Source organism: Sus scrofa, chromosome 14 (assembly GCF_054392235.1).
Source record: "Sus scrofa isolate SSC_HxYL_T2T_F1_AM1 chromosome 14, Sscrofa_HxYL_maternal_Yorkshire_Landrace_v2.0, whole genome shotgun sequence".
Taxonomy (NCBI): Eukaryota; Metazoa; Chordata; class Mammalia; order Artiodactyla; family Suidae; genus Sus; species Sus scrofa.
The window spans coordinates 15383013-15400475 of NC_139396.1; the positions used below are offsets into that span (position 1 = coordinate 15383013).

At 48.1% G+C, this 17463-nt stretch overlaps 1 long non-coding RNA gene across 1 annotated transcript; it reads right to left on the reverse strand.

Moving 5' to 3' along the window:
• Nucleotides 1-8701: 8701 nt before the first annotated feature.
• On the reverse strand, nt 8702-10854 carry LOC146396339 (uncharacterized). The gene is made up of 2 exons (XR_014826899.1): nt 10702-10854; nt 8702-9322 (listed from the first exon to the last, which is right to left on the reverse strand). It is a non-coding gene; the product is annotated as an uncharacterized LOC146396339 (long non-coding RNA).
• Nucleotides 10855-17463: the final 6609 nt, after the last annotated feature.

The window sequence follows — 17463 nt, forward strand, 5'->3', positions numbered from 1 at the left end:
TGCCCTCATGCATGCACTACTGGCTTCCCAAGCAGACCCGCCCCAACAGATGCTAGGAGCGGTTGGTGGAGGGTAGTTCCTGCACCTGACAGCCCTAGCCACTAGTGGACATGTGCATGCTTGCTGGCATGGGATGTGTGAATACCTACCCCAGGTATTCTTGCAAGAGAGGAATATAATGGAGAATTGACATGCTCTGGGAAGTTTTTTGATATGTCTTCTCATTGCGATATTTCTGACCTTCTCCTCTTCAACCTGTCTCTTGTGAGATGATCTCCCACATTCAAATTGCAAACTTGAAAACCGTCCATTTAGATATGATCCCCATGAAAGAGTTTGGAGAGCTCCAGCCTAAGCACGGTATCCTCAATTTGGGCCAAGGGCATTCATGCCCTTTGGGCTGCAGTTCCTTAGTTTTGCTTACTGTTTTTTTCTAGAAATATTAGGTCCTTTTACCTAGCAAGCCTTAGGGTTCCATTAAAAAGAATTTCTAGCAATGAATTGTAGACATGGAAAACACTCTGAGAGAACTTTCTCCTGTTTCCACGCCTAGAGCTTTTCCAAATGCATTTGTTCTACTCGAATGTTTTGCTCTCAGTGTAGTTAGTTAATGCATGGAAGTTTTTCAATAAAGGTTGATTCATAGGTGTTTCCTTTGTAAGGTTTTGGTTATCCTTGTGAAGTAAACTTGACAATCTTGGCCAATTACAGCACAGCAGGTACTTTGGGAACAATTGTACTCTCCCTCCCTACTTCTTTGACTACATCACAGAATTTCCATTGGCAATCAACCAACAAATAAATAGGAGCAGATTCAACTTACTGACCTGACATTGTCATACTTTGCAAAGAAATGTGAACCATCAGGACCGTTCTCTGGTTAGCTGCAACGTTGGAGCATTTCTTCATCAACAGGATACCTCTCATGAGCCCTTACATCTAACAACACCCAGAGCTCCCAAGGGCACAGACTTGAAACGTCCACAAGACACAAACCTGGAATCTCTCAGTGCCTTTAAATTTCCATCAGCAAGTGGGAGATTACCTGTCTTCTGATGCTTGTGATCCATTTCCAGAGATGTTTCTCCTCAGCTGTCAGTGCCTGCCCTGAAGCTCTCTGCAGGAATAATCAGAGATAAGGGTCCGAAAGACATTGAGACACCCACATGCATGACTGGTTTTCCCTAATTACATTTCAGCTAATTTGATTATCTCTGCCTCTAGGATGTAGGGTTTTGAGGTAGTAAACAAAAATTGATTGAAGATTGGGAATGTCACTTTTCCACAATGTGATTTTCTATCAGGGTCCCTAGAAGATGCATTCAAATACTATATCAGAGCTATGAGTGAGGATCTTATAAATAATCGGTTGAATGGCTGAACAAGGGGAGGAGACAACAAGGAGCCTGCCCTTCTTGAGAGCCTGGGTACAATGCTTGCCTCACCAATCCTCCCATATGAAGTTATTGGTTGAAAAACATTTAAAAATTTCATTATAAGAGCTCAAATACAGAGAAATATTTCCAAATTGTTTATTTTTTCAATCCCCCATCAAGAGGTACTTGATAGAAAGCTCACCATGATATTGCTTGAAATCCTCTCACCTCAGCTTCTCACTCTCTTTTGAGTCCATTTTTCTTTGCAAGGGCTAAGAAGCTTCTGAAGCATCTTCCCAAGTCTTTTTCTCAATGTGGGACACTCCTTATAAACCTCTCTTGCCTTCCTCGACACCCTAACATCAGTAGGAATTGTAGTGGTGCTACAGCAGAGAATGAATTTCACCTCCCAAGAGATTTGGTTGCAGTCCTATTAGGTTTCCACCCCCTTATCTCCCTTGGCAAGTTTCCTAATTGTCCTCTCTTCTCACCACACAAAACATGAATACTCATTCATATCATTAGGAGAGTGTAAGGTGACATTAATTCCCAACATGAAAATAAGAGTCAGAGAACTGTTTCTCATTTGTGTCTCTGTTTTGTTTTCTAAGGGATGCAGATGGGACCATGGGTAATGATGAGCCTAGATTCTAAAGTGGAAGGTTATGGGATGCAGACAGGAAATTCACAAGCTTATAAGCAGGGCTTGAAGGCCAGGTCTTAGATGGGATTGGCTTTGTCCAAAAGGAGAGTGGACATTGGTGGATAAAATACTGGCACTCTCTCAAGGTGCACATGCATTTCATGGGTAGTTGATTTTTTAAATCCTAGAAATACAAGGAGTTTCCAATGTGGCTCAGCAGAAACAAACCTGGCAAGTATCCACGAGGATGTGGGTTTGATCCCTGGCCTCCATCAGTGAAATAAGGATCTGGTGTTGCCTTGAGCTATGCTGTAGGTCACAGACACAGCTTTCATCCCACATTGCTGTGGGTGTGCATAGGCCTGCAGCCGTAGGTCCGATTTGACTCCTATTCTGGAACTCACATATGTTGCAGGTCTGGCCCTAAAAAGAAAAATAAATTAAAGACCAAAAAAAAAAAAAAAACAGATCTCTGGGATATTTAGTACATTAACTTGTCTTCTTGTCCCTTATTTCTGTCCTTAACCCCATGAAGCACAAACACTCAATCCTATATCCTGCCTCTTCCATTGACATTTCATCCTGCAGATTTGGGGTCCCTTTGCCATTTTATTTTGGGTTGGACCAAAATGCACACTTCAGTTTCTAGTCCAAGTTCTCATCCTCTCTAGAACTGCTCACTACTAAGCGCCTAATATGTTACCCTTTTTGGCTAGTCTTGCCAGATAAATGCTGATGCTGAGGGAAAGGTAAATTTCAGATAAATCGGGAAAGAACTTTCAGTAAAGATATGTCCAAAATGTTGCATAGGACAGAGTTAAGGCTAAAGGCAGGCACTGTGTATAGGAAATGAAAAATTCAAATGGAGCTGGATATTTACTTTTGATATTGCCTGGCTTTGAACACTCTGTTCTTTCAGTTCCTTGAATTTCAAGAGAATGTAGAAACTCCCATAATAAAGGTTAGTCCAGTAACAGAGGAGCCACAATGGCAGTATGAAGGTGACAAAAATAATATACTCAGATATATGGAGACAAGATTTAATTTTCTATTTTTCCTTTTTACTTGTTTTCAAGATGAACTCTTACCTTATAATTGTTAAGTTTTCCATTGCAGTTGATTTACAATGCTTTGTCTATTTCAACTTTACAGCAAAAGGACCCTGTCATACAGACACACACACACACATATATACACATATATTATACATATATAATCGCTTTCTCACATTATCCTCCAACATTTTACATCCCTGTGCACATTTTAATTTTCAGAGACAAAGAAATAACTTTTGAAAAGGCAAATGGATTGCATTCAATGTTCCTTGCCCAAAAGATCTCTGAAAAGATGTGAATGAAACAAGTATCTCTGATTACCAGTGGGAACGAGGACTGAGTGGACAGGGGAAAGAGGGTGAAGGAGGACTCAACACTGCAAATTCTATCTCGCACAAGTGGATTGTGATCCCTGAGAAGGGAGGATTTGTTGAAAATGTTACATTCAATCATTAAAAATGTAAAACATACAATGCTTACCAGCAATGTCATCATACGGGAAACACGTCAGACTGATCCCTGGTCTTGGACACGTGGGCTGTGCAGCGGCTTTTTGGATAGACTGGGCCTTTCCAGCACAAAGGAACATGAGGAAGGTGGGTCCTGCTGGATGCTGGTTGGCACACAAGACGGCTTCCTTAGGAAAGACGGACACATACCAATCACACATGGTGGGTCTGCTGAGAGAAGCCAAACCATAAACATTGGGTTCCAGGTGGCCATGAAAACCCAAGTGGTTATCAGATGATAAATGGTGAATTTTGTTCAGAAAGTCTGGCCTCTGGGGAAGGGAGCCTGGAGCCAAGAAGGAAGCAGAGGGGGTTGAAGGACAACAAACAAGTTGATGAATAACAAAGGGAAAGGGAACATCAAGACAAACCTTGGTGCTGTGACTCTGAAAACCAACACATACATTGCCTGACGAGGCACTCAACAATTGTCTGGCCCCTGCATAAGGTGGAAGAAACGTCTGGTTCTTGCCTCCCTGCAGAGGCCAGCATGGAATGGCACCCCACCCCCACCCAGGCTCACCTGCCCTCGGCCCCTCCCCCACTGCAGAATGACTGGAGGCCCACATTCTACTGTTGAGATTCAAACTTGGGCTCCTTTACTTGCGTCCTGAGCATCTGTTGGGGCAGGTCCCTCGCTGGGTCCTGCTCTTGACTGTCCATGTTGAGGCCACCAGCCCATGGTGGTCCAGGCCCATGCCTGTGGGAATGGCTTCAGAAGGCGGTAAGCCTCTATACAGGGGCTGTTTTCCAAGAGAAAGGGCCTCCCTCAAATGCTTGGGTTTCCGTTGGGACCCTTCACTGTGGACATGGAGTTGGACGGAAGGAGAGGAAGGCTACAGCACTGCACCCCAGGGACATCTCAGCTGGGAAGCCTCTAGAAACCTGAGGCTGCCCTGGGGAGGACAGCTGCTTGGAGGTGGTTCAAGAGTCCTTGCTCTGGTTGGGGAGGCAGGATGGCAGCAGGCAGGTTGGCGGTTTCTAAAAGGGAGACAAGCCACTTGGAACATGTATGTAGCCAGTGATCTCTTACTATTCAATTTTATAACAAAACTTGCTAACTTCAACCAAAAGAGGTGAATCATTTGAAATGGGGAAAAGATTAAATTTTAGAAAATTTGTAAGAAATGACATCTTGTGGAGTTCCCACGGGGGTGCAGCAGGTTAAGCATGTGGCATTTCCACAGTTCCAGCTTAGGTGGGATTCAGTCCCTAGCCTGTTTCTCTATGCTGCAGGTACAGCCAAAAAAAAACCCAGAAAACCTGACATTTCATTGTACTCATGCCTACAGAATCTAGGCAGAGAGGCTGTTTTCACAACTAGACAATTAATTGTTAATCCTAAGCCATTCATTCCTTAACAGTTCTAATCTTTTATATGTATTAATCTCTCTTTAAGAAACATAAGAATCTTGCCAATACCTACGGTTTTATCAATGAACCCATTTTATCAACTGTCAGTGCCATGGCTATACATGTAAGAAATCTAAAATATATATGTGTGTATTGCATATCCCGAGTTTGCTATTTTTCTGTCTTTTGCTTCTTAGGGCCGCACCTACAGCATAGGGGAGTTCCCAGGCTATGGGTCTAATCAGAGCTGCAGCTGCTGATCACAGCCACAGCAATGAGGTATCCAAGCCATGTCTATGACTTACACCAGAGCTCACGGCAATGCTGGATGTCTGACACATTTAGTGAGGCCAGGGATCAACCCTGCATCCTCATGGATACCAGTCAGATTTGTTTCCACTGTGCCACAACAGGAACTCCTTGGGTTTGCTATTTTTCATATCACACTCTCCCTACCTCAATCAATCCAATGGTGCTGTGGGGTGATCAGTCTTGACACAGACACCTTTCCTGGGTTCCCCTCACAGAGCCCTGTTCTGGACCCCATACCCACTTCAGCCACCCCTCTCTCCACACTCCTTTCTGCAGTGAGCTGCTCTAGGCCCCACCGGACAGCTGCTAACATACTCTACATGGATGAAACATCGCAGTAGGTTATGTGACAGCAGGTTATCTGGTAGAGCTGCATGAACCAGAGGGACTCAACTCTTGGCCATGCTCAGGCTGCACACACCCCAAACACTTTGCTTCCTGATAGCAGTGACTTTCAAACAAGATTCTTACTCAAGTCCCAGAGAATAATGCAGACATGGGTGCTAGCTGCATGTACATTTCATAAGAAAGGACTTATGATCTTAGACTAAATCTAATCAGACATTCTAAAATTCATCAACCAATAAATGAATCATCTGGGGGACATCTACAGTACAAATACTTTCATCTCAGTCTTTCAGAGGTTTCTTTAAATAGTTTTGGAATTTATTTGACCAGGGGGAGGGGTTGGTCAGGGGATTTAGAAAGAGCCCATCACACATTCCCCATCGGACAACAATGTCCTGGAAGGCAGCAACAATGGCTTCCTGCCACCAGCACAAGAGCAACAAGACTAGGGTCAACTCTGCACCCCCTGAAAACATGCCCAGTAACTGGTAGAGAGTATTTATGCTCCAAAAATATGAGACTTCCTCCCCCAGTACGAGGATACTCCAAGAATCACTCACAGAGCCCCATCCTCTCAGTTTACAATGAAGAAACAATGGCTGGAAGAAGTGGAGGCATTGGACCAAGGTCACCCAGTAGCTTGGAGTCCAAGTAAATACATTTATTTAGCAAACAAGGGTCTGGAAACCAGTGCAGTAAAGTCCTCATCATCAGAGTGATTTTATTATTCCTCAGCCAGCCAGCCATATATTTGTTCTATTAAACTTTCACCACACAGCCTTGGCTTTAATATTGTCACATGCATTCCTCTTCTATCCCCAGAAGAGTGATGCTCTTTGAGGCACAAGATTCCCTCCAAATTCCATGTTAACAGTCCAGGAGAGCCTGGCTCTGCTGGGTGAGGAAGGACCACCACCTGACTGAGCGCTGCTGGTGGCAGCAAGCCAGCTGAGCAATGCCTCAGGTCCTGAGTGGACTCACTGGGAAGGCTGGTCTTGGCACTCATCAGGGGCTGTCGCAGCAGCTGCATGTCTGTCATATCCACATTAGGTGTCCAGGGCTGATTGAGGGGCCAGAGTGTGGGAGGAGGCTGAGTGCTGGCTGTATAATTAAGACCTAGGAGAGGTACAGAACAACACCCACACTCTCACTTCAACCCTGGGAGAAAGCCTGAGACCAAAGTGAACCATGAAGGTCAAGGGTGGATGCTGCAGGAATAAGGGGATAAAGCTCTGTCTTCCTCATTGAGCACCCTTGCTGGGTAGATCTCTCCTCTGGGACTGTGACCCTCTCTCTGTAAACCAAACTGTCACCAGTCTGAGGTCTTATGTGAAGATGGATCTTCCACATATCAAATTAGGTTTTAGGCTTAACAAGCATCTTCTTGGCACATACTTAGTGGGATGACATTAGTGATGGGGGCCAAAATCCTGCTGTAAGCCATGGTGCTCCATGGCCTGCAGGGTCTTTTGGTGGGGGAGAACTGTGGTCCAGTGACTGCAGGGGCCTATTTGCCATGGGCAGAGACCCAGGATGTCAGTCATCACACTTGTGTTTCATCAGAGGGGTCACGTGCTTCATGGTAGGCGAACCAGGAAGGAGCATGTGCTAGGAGCTAGGATGCAAGGGCAAGGCTGTCTGAGAACCTCAGTTTTTGACCGCAGCTGCATTTTCCACGGGCCACATGCTGTTGGAACTAGACTTTGGTGCAAGGAAGTTTAGAGGGTTTCTCCATGGTGGGAGCTGTGTTCTCTCCTGATGGCACTCTGCCCATGCCAGCCTTGTGGTGTGAAGACAGAATGAGGATTGGGTGGGCTCAGTTTCTCAGCTGTGAAACCTGCATAAAAGGAGCTGAACCTCAGATATTCAGGCTTATGGACTGTCAGTGAGACCATGCTCCTTGCCTCTGATCCTTTCCTTCTTCCTCATCCTATTTCTTCACCAGTGAGCCTGAAAAGTAGGCATAGATATAGGAATGGAGGATGGAGGCTCCAGCCCAGCAGCACAGTGGTGCTGACCAGTGAGGCATGGAAGTCCTCATGTGTTGCCAAGGCTCATCGTCCAGCATAGATGCAGGCAAAGCCCAGTGAAGATTTCAAAGTCAAGAGGAGAGTGTACTCAGAAGGCTGTGCCTGGACATCTCTGACTCTAGAATGAAGCTTGCTCAGAGGCAGAGGGGAAACCAACCAGTCAGTTGGTTAGAGAAAAGCCTTTAGCTCTGCCACTTAAACTAACAAACTTACAAATTACCTGACAGGCTTTGGGACAACACAAGGAAGGCTCAGAAGACTAGGGTCAACTTCCTAGCAAGTTTTGTTCTAACAAGAGGGGGAGGAATCCCTGTTATTTTCGCAAATAGCTGGGAGAGGAGGAACAAGCCAAGTGAAAAGGCAGATGAGGTTGGCAGCCACGGGCAATCTTCAAAATATTCCTGGGAGAAACCCAGGCGGAGAGAGGAAGCTGTTGATGGGAGGTTCTGTTCCTGGTGGGGGTGGGGGGTTGCTGTTCTGCTGCAGAACTTGGAAAGCTGAGTCAAGTCATGGTGCTTGATTTAGCTTGGCTTGGTCTTCTCAGGTGGAGCATTTGACAGGCACCTGCAGAGCTCTCTCTGGACCCCAGAGAGCTCAGACTACAAATCATCATTACCAAAAGGTTCACAGCTTAGGGTAAGAAATGAGAAGGGACTAGGTCCATCTTCAGCAGATGAAGAAACCAGGAGGCACGCTTTTCTGCACAGAAGCCAAAGACAGCAGCCTTAAAATGTCTTGGGCCAGTTTGAAGAATTATAGGGAAAAGAGCAATGGTTGTAAGGAAAGCAGGGCCCTCAATTTTGTTTGGAAGTTGCTTATTATAATTGCGGATTCCATCATCATCTGGGGTGTGGGAACCCTTGAGAATAGAAAAGGGGATTTCGGAAGTTTTAACGCAGAGCCTATACATGGTGAAGAGACAGGAAATGCCATGAAACCTGAAGGTGCCACCAATGCAAGTTACACACTTGTTAGCTGACAGTGGGGCTTTGGATGCCATTTTTCAGGGCGAAAGGCAGTCTGTCTAAAGGGTAGAAGGTGTCCCTAGAACATAGAAACTCTGTGTCACAACCCATTGACCGGAGACAGCTTTTAATTGACCGTGGATGTTTGAGGCTAGAGTCTGGTGAAATTATGCACTTTTAATGGCAACTTGGAGGAGCTGAACCAGGACATGTGCTGCTCTTTTCTCTCTTTGACTCCTTGTCCATCGTCCTCCTCTACACACTGCAAGCCTTCTGCCAGTCTGTAACTGGTGACAACCGTGCAGATTTAAACTGCAAGAGAAGCATCAGGCTCTGCAAACTCCGCATTTCCAAAATCGCTGTTTGGACTGTAAGCTGACCAAATAGGCACATTTAGGATTTGGGCTCCTGTTTCCCATCCAGAAATGCAGGCCTGGGAAAAGATGCTTCTCTATCTTGACACAAAGCTTTGTCTTGACAATTCATTGGAGCGTTGAGAAAATGGAACACAGAAGTCTCAGAGATGGTGCAGCCCAATTTGGAAGCACGGGGAGGCTCCACATCCATTCCGGGGAAAATGAATTATGCTGCAGGTTCCGAAGAAGATCCTGACATTATCAGGAGCCGCTCTCACTAGGGCCCTCTGGTCAGGACCAGCCAGAGAAAGAAAAAGGAGGAGAGAAGAGATGCTTTTCAGGTATCTTAGGTCTTGAGTTGATGATGGGAGGGAGCTGGGTGAGAAATTTTACAAAGTTATAACACATTGTTACGATCCCTCACCTCGTCAGCTACTTGACAAAGACAATATCCCTTCAGGAAAATAAGAAATAAAATGGAAAGTGGCCTCAAGATGAAATTACCTGAAGCAATAGCCTGATATGTCACAGAGTGTTGGGAGCAACATTAAAAAGGCATTTGTAACTGGCCACCTCCATGGCTCCAAGTGGAAGCTGATGCAGGCCTTCTCAGTCCCAGGGCTTTTGTGAGAGTTGGCCCCTCATGACCACTCTTGGCAAGCCAGGCCTGGGACGCTGGGGACCTCACCTGGGAAAAATTCCTTTCAAAGAGTCACAGCCCCTCTAACATGGACATTCTAGCAAGAGTCACGTCTGGGCAGAGGGTCAGAGGCATTCACACCTGTGAGACGACGAAGGAGGAGCCCAGCACCAAAGGGGGCTGGAAGTTGGCGACTGTCACCACAATAATCTAATTATTACTCTGCTCCTGTCCCCTCCTGAATAACTTTTTTATTGAAGTAGAGTTGATTTCCAATGTTGTGTGTCAGGTGTGCAGAAAAGTGATTCCATTATACCCCTGCATGTGTATATCTAGTCTTTTCCAGATTCGTTTCCATTACAGGTTTGTACAAGATGCTGATAGGTTGTCTATTTGATATTTAGTAGTGCTGATACCGTCCTCAATCTACCATAACTGGGCCCATCTGAATGACACCCAACACCCCTCCTTCCTGAAGGCTTTCCTCTCAAGCTGGATGCCTGTCAAGATTCCTGCGCTGTGTGACAGCCCTCTCACTGCTGGCCCTGCAGTCAGCCCCTTCTCCACTTCCTCTAGCTGTCCTCCCACCTCATCACCATCCACCCCGCCTTATTCCCACCTCATTACCGACCTCCCACTTCATCACAGCTGTCACCATCCCATCGTCACCCTCCTCCTTCACCCCATCCTCCCACCTCACCGCAGATCTCCTAACCACCCTCTCAGCTCAACTCCACCATCCTCCCACCTCATCTCCGTACTCCCACCTCATCGCTGTCCTCCCCACTTCATCACTGGCATCCTCCCACCTCACCCCCCCATCTCATCACAAACCTCCCACTTCACCACCACCCTCCCATCTCATCGCCATCCTCCCACCTCATCACCATCCTCCCCATCTCACCACCACCCTCACATCTCATCTCCGTCGTCCCCACCGCCCCCTCACTCCCTCAGCACCACCACCTGCTCCCCACTGGCTCTTCTGACGCCCTGGACTCCTCTGCTCCCCCCTCAGGCCTCCTTCTCCTCAGCAGTTCAACTGTCACCTACAAAGCCCATTAACAATTCCCTGCTCATAAAAGTACAGTCTGGGAAATAAAGCAAAGTCTACCTTTTCTTTTCCTTTGTGCTTGGCCGGGTTTCAGTTGCTTGCAGGGCGCAGTGCAGAGACACCACGCCTGCACTGCAGACCCCAGTTAGGGAAGCAGCTGCGCCAGCCGGTAAAAAACTAACGGTTCCTGAGGAAACTAAGAGCAACACCGCCATTCAAGATGGCAGCGGACTGTGAACTCGGCTGGGCCTGGGATTGGGTGTGAGCCGTGTGCCCCCGCCTCCCGCGGCCTGCCGAGGCCCCGCCCCCCGGGCACAGGGCCTGCCAAGGCCCAGCTCCCCCGGCACAGGGCCTGCCGAGGCCCCGCCTCCCTGACACGCGGCCTGCCCAGGACCCCCTGTCCGCGCGCTGCCTGTCGAAGCCCCGCCTCCCCGCGCGCTGCCTGCCGAGGCCCCGCCCCCCTGGAAACGGCCTGCCGAGGCCCCGCCTCCCCCGCTCGGCCGGCAGAAGCCGCGCCACCCCAGTCACAAAGCCTGCCGAGGCCACGCCCCCCGGCAGAGGGCCTGCCGAGGCCCCGCCCACCTGGCACAGGGCCTGCCCCACCTGTCAGCGCGCGACCTGCCGAAGCCCCGCCTTCCCGCGCGCGGCCTGCCGAGGCTCCGCCTCCCTGACACGCGGCCTGCCAAGGACGCCCTGTCCGCGCGCTGCCTGTGGAAGCACCGCCTCCCCGCGCGTGGCCTGCTGAGGCCCCGCCCCCCAGGAAAAGGCCTGCCGAGCCCCCGCCCCCCCCCGCTCAGCCTGAAGAAGCCGCCCCCCTCAGTCACATAGCCTATCGAGGCCCCGCCCCCCTGGCAGAGGGCCTGCCTAGGCCCCGCGCCCCAGCATCTGGCCTGCAGAGGCTTCTCCTCCCTGGCACGCGGCCTGCCGAGGCCCCGCCCCCCCACGTGAGCGGCCTGCAGAAGCCTTGCCCACCTGGCACGTGGCCTGCAGAGGCGCCCCCCCCGCCCCCCGCTTCCGCGCGCGTCCCGCAGAAGCCGCGCCCCCCAGTCCACAGCCTGCCGAGGCCCCGCCCCCCCAGGACCCGTCCTGCCGAGGCCCCGCCCCCCGGCACATGGACTGCCGAGGCCCCTCCTCCCTGGCACGTGGCCTGCTGAGGCCCCCCCATGTCAGCGCGCGGCCTACCGAAGTCCCGCCTCCCCGCGCGCTGCCCGCCGAGGCCCCGCCCCCCCAGGACAAGGCCTGCCAAAGCCCTGCCTCTCCGCACGGCCTACCGAGGGGGGTTCCCCCCCCAGCCCCGCACAGGGCCTGCTAAGGCCCCGTCTTCCCGCGTGTGGCCTTCCGAGGCTGCCCCCCACCCCCCGCCACCCCATGCTGCCTGCAGAGGCTTTACGCCCCCCGCCGAGCCCCAGTTCGCCTGCCTTGGCACCTCGCCCCCCCCATGGACTGAGGAGACACTGTGAAGCTCCCAGGCCTGCCTGGCTGCAGAGTGCGTGCTTGGAGCTCATAGCCCCCTGTCTTCGGATGATGGAGAATGCTTTCCTTTCCTTCCCTGGGTGGGAGCCAAGGGCAGGTGGACCCTTGATGCGGCCCAACTGGAAAGTGTCAGGAGCACAACTTCCACCTGGTCTCTATGCCTACTGCTGGAAGCTACCGAGTCCAGCTCCCTTGGCCCATCCCCAGCTCTACCTGCAGTGGTTACCCTCTGCTCCCCGCTGCTGGCCGGGTCCCACCTAGGCCACCATCCCGGGGCCTCTGGCTGCTCACAGTCCCTCCCTGCACCTGCTCCCTCCAGGCCTCTTCCACGTTGTCCTCTGTCCCCCACAACCACACTGTACCCACCCCTCCCTCACTGGTCCCCAGCTTCAGTCTCATCCACTCAGGTGTCCTTTCCTCCTCCTGGTCCCTCTCTGGAGCACACTGCCAGGTCCACCAGCAACACTCGGTCCCCATCTCTTGTTTGTTTTCTCTTTTCTCCACTAGAATGTAAGCCCCAAGCAGGGATTTTACTCTCCTTTCCTCTTTGCTGTGTTCCCAGTACCTCGAATAGTGTCTGGCATGAGCTGAATGCTCCATAAACACTTGGTGAGTGAAAGGTGATGTGATGTGACAAGACAGTCCTGATTGGGAGAGGAGAGAAAGGTGACCAGTGGTGAGCAGTCCTCAGGGAAGTGCTGACCCTTTCATGAGTGGGATGTTGGTGACAAGGTAACCAACTTGGGCAGAAGACTCAGAAAGGTAGAGAGGGTGCCCAGGAGCTGAACAGAAGGAATGATGTGTTTACATTCAGACTCTCCCTGAGGAGTAGATGGGAATGTTTTGATTGCTCACCAGAGAGTCAAAGGGCATCTAAAGAAATTGCTGACAATTTTGCTAAGTACAGTGCTTTTCGCTTGGTGGATGCACAAGGCAACTAACATATATAGCAGCTACCAGCTTAAAAGCAATACTACCAGAATAAAAACTATATTTGAAAGTTTCTTTTAATAACATCTTGGGTGTTTTTTTTTAAAGTCTAATTTTGTTCTGCACAAGGGTTGAGGTGTTGGTTCCTAGTAAAATAAGTCTACTTCCTCAATGTCTTTATTCCCATATACTAGATCTTATAACTACACTGGAGCTAAAAATTGCAAAACATAATTTCCACATTTGGCCGATAAAATCTAATGTACATTTAGAGTGTTATACTTTGCAAAGCCAAAGGAAAAGAATGTAGGTTATGGGACCTGGATACTTGGATTTGAAGAGTGTATCCGACATCCTAGCCATTCTGAACCTTGGTTTCATCAACTGAAAAATGGGAATCCTGTTGTGTTATCCAGTATAATTTTAGTGACTAACAGCGTGTGCTACGTGTAGTACATGCTCCAGAGTGCTGCTAACAACCTATACTTTCTCAGTTACTAAAATCCCAAACAAAACGGCCTACCTAATCTTGATGCTATTAAACAATTTTTAGGGGTTGTGATGCTATCACAACTCAAAAATTCTTTTAACTCTGAAAACCCAAAACATTCATAAAAACCATCCAAAAAGTTTTTATGCAAATGAGTCAGCTTTGAAGTGGAGAAGATATAAAGCACATATTGCATTATCTCCTGAATACTTTCATAAAGAACAGGGCTCCTGAAGTTCCCAACGTGGCTCAGTGGAAATGAATCTGACTAGCATTGCTGAGGACACAAGTTGGTTTCCTGACCTCCCTCAGTGGGTTAAGGTTCCAGCATTGCTGTGAGCTGTGGTGTAGGCTGCAGATGTGGCTTGCATCCCTCATTGCCGTGGCTGTGGTGTAGGCTGGTGGCTACAGCTCTGATGCAACCCCTAGCCTGGGAACCTCCATATGCCACGGATGCAGCCCTAAGGGGGGGGAAAAAAAACAGACAAGAACAGGATTTCTGAAATGGCATGCAAGTACCTTGTAACACAATTCCATCTGAGTTTCTCAGAATTACATTATTAATTTTTTTTTCAAAAAGGACTTTAGAACCATAGGATTTCCCTAAACAAATGACCTTGTTCTACAGATGAGGACGTGAAAAGCAACTCCTCCCTGGTTGTACAGGCAAGACCTGGCACAGTCTCTAGACTGCTAATTCATTCCTCTGTCATCTGCATGATGGCTGGGGCAGCCAGTAAACCAGACAAAAAGAAAGCCATGGAAGAGAGACAGGCCAATAATATCTTTCAGATGAGCCTTGCCCACCTCCAGTCTCCTGACGCAAGCATTTCCATATTGCAGATCAACCCACACGTGGCTCACCCACCAGCTGTGGATAACTGCCCTGAACATGGGGCCCTGGCTCACCCTCCACATCTGCACAGCCTAAAAAGATAACAGGTCATGCACCTGGAGAAAGCATCACTCCAACACACACTGTAGGTGCCTTGCGAGGAGGATAAAAGCCAGGGCTTGAGGAGCCAGGGAGTGGGGAGCTCATTCCCAGAGTGCTCAGAAGAAGGAAGTGCTCAAGGGACAGGAAGTGTACACTATGTTCTGGCTGGCAGAGGTCTGCCCTGGCTTCCACATGGTTCACCACTGGATCTTCCATCAGGTGGGAAGATGTTATTGATTTTATATATATACACATACAGTTGGTTCTCATTAGTCACAGATTCCATATCAGAGAATTCACCTATTCACTAAAAATGTATTTGTCACCCCAAGTCAGGGCTTGGGGTGCTTTTGCTCATATGTGGACACACACAGAGAAGAGAAAAATTCATCTACCTACAAATGCATTTCCAGCTAAGGCTGAACAAAGCGAAACTCTGCCTTCCGGTTTCCACTCATACTGTAAGCAAATGCCCCTTCTCTGGTCTATTTAGTGCCACATTTCCCCACAGTTTTGTGGTGTGTGTGTGTGATTTAACTCTTTCAAATGGCCCCCATGTTTGGTGCTGAAGTGTTGTCTAGGACTTTATGGGGGGAAGTACATTGGTTAGATACATTTGGTTTACACATAGGATTACAGTGCAATTGGCTGTGAGTTCAGTGCCAATGAAACAACAGTGTATATTAAACAAGGTGTCTTTAAACAGAAACACACATAAAATAAGCTTTTGTATTTATCAAGAGACAAAAAAGTGTGACCAGAGGCTGGCAGGAACCTAACCCTGAATTTCCCATGGGCGCAGTGGTTCAGTGTTCACTGATTCCATGTTTGTGGTGACTACAGACCCCAACCACATGACAATGAGGACTGAATAGGTATGTATATACCCATGCACTCATACATAGATATGCACTCATCCATGTCCATGTAATGATACAAACACGCATGGGGGCACATGGCATGTGGCTCCAGTCATGGTTTCATGAAGAGACTGTCATGGTTCTATAACCTATATTGTGAAAGCAGGAAATTTCAGGAGACGAAAGTGAAAAAAGAAATGCACCAAGACTCTGTGCATAAACCATTCATCAGTGGCCTGAATCCAGGATGACATGAATGAGATGGGCCATTCCACATGGCTTTGCAGGGAGATTTTATATCTTCCTGATAACAACTCTGACTCCATCAGGCCTGTGAGAGTTCCAGCACACAAGCGATTTTAATGCACCTAGATGGTAATACTTTTCCCAAATTTCAATATTCTAAATATTTTAAGAGTCACAGATTATTTGCTCCCAAACAGTTTATATGAACAAACTTTAAACAGTAATGATCTAAGCAAAATGTGCATCCCATGGGCATGACATAAAAAAAGAGGCTTTTCCAATTGTCAACCTTTTGAAGCAGCATTATCATCCTTGCAGTTCCCATAGCAACATGTTCCATTGCTTGGGTGACAGTGATCTTGTGCTAAACTAACTTGGAAAACAAACGGACATTTCCTCCTGAGTGTCCTCACATCTCACAGTTGCCTCCAAGCCATAGAGGGTTGATGTACCCAGTGCAGCTTCGTGAAGAGTTATGAGGACATTTCATAAACAAGTTTCCAGGATTTGGCCTGTTAAAGCAGTTTTCAACTTCAAGAGCTTTCCAACACGAACCACATCGCCCTTTGTGTTATGCCATGGAGATTGTCCCAGCTGCAGAACAGATGCCAAGGGAAGACATGCCATCTTGGGTGGATTTGCAGCAGTTCCACAAAGGACCTGAGGGAGAGGGTGGGAAGGAGGATGCCCAGTCCTACCGTCACCAACTCAGGCAGCAGGAGCCACTCTGGGAAAAGTGGATGAGATGCAGCAACCATGAAAGGCCAGTTTCTCCTTCCACAAACCACGTGGGAGAACCAAAATGCAGGATGGTACTCCCATGTTGGTTTCATCCTATCCATATTTTCATGAGTATGGAATCTCATAAGGGAAGGTCTCATACATGCACAGGGGTGGAAGAGATAGTTATAGGAGTGGAGGGGCTATTTCAAAGTACATTTTAGCCCAGAAACCTAGAAAGGACTCCATGCTTTCTCCCAATGCCTCTCACAACTGGTTTGTTTGAATGACACATGTAGTCAGGACATTTCTTGAGAAAAAGTGGAATGTAGAGAATGGAATATCAGTCAGTGGATTTGCAGGCACAGACACACTGTCCTAGTGCATATTTTTCTCCTGAAATAATCAAATATAATTTAGGCACTTTATAATTAACCCAAAGGGGGCTTTTAACAAAGAGCACAGAGCTCTAAGTTGAAAACGTACACTTGCAGAGTGTGTCCACAGCCAACTTTGTTTTTCAAAAGGAAAATGTGTCCTCTCACTGCTTGAGTTCAACCAGAAGGATGTGAACCAGGCTTAGAGAAGGAGGCCTGGCCTCTCAGGTCCCTGGGATAGTGTAAGGCTGAGTCCTATGGGAGAAGACAGGGTCTCATCTCTCAAATTGTAATGGTTAGAGAAGCCAACTGGTGGACTTTTAAATAATTATAAAGGAAAGAGAAATAATTTGAGAATAAGGCAAGAAACTATAATGAAATCCTAAAACCTGATAGAGACCATACACTCCATGTGAAGGCTAGAATGAGCAGTTCCAAATCACAGAGGGCTAAAGAAGGCGGGGAGCCTTCTCACACCTGCTAGAACTTGTCACACTTCAGGCTATGTTTTCTCTGCAGAGGAGAAGTAGCAATACTACAGGACCGAGGAAGGTGGAAGGCACCTCCCCTTCCTAGTACCAAGTACTGTGACTTCCTCCTTGATTTCTGTTTCCAGTGACTCAGCCAGTCCTAAAAGGCTCCTGCATACTGAGTGCCCAAGACATTGCAAATAAAATCAGAGGCCATGGTGGTGCATCACTGGGCCTCAGGGTCCAGTGTGCTAGCTTTTGCTTCCCTAAAAGCCAAGATCATTGCTACGAGCCTAGGTCATTGCCACAAGCATACTTC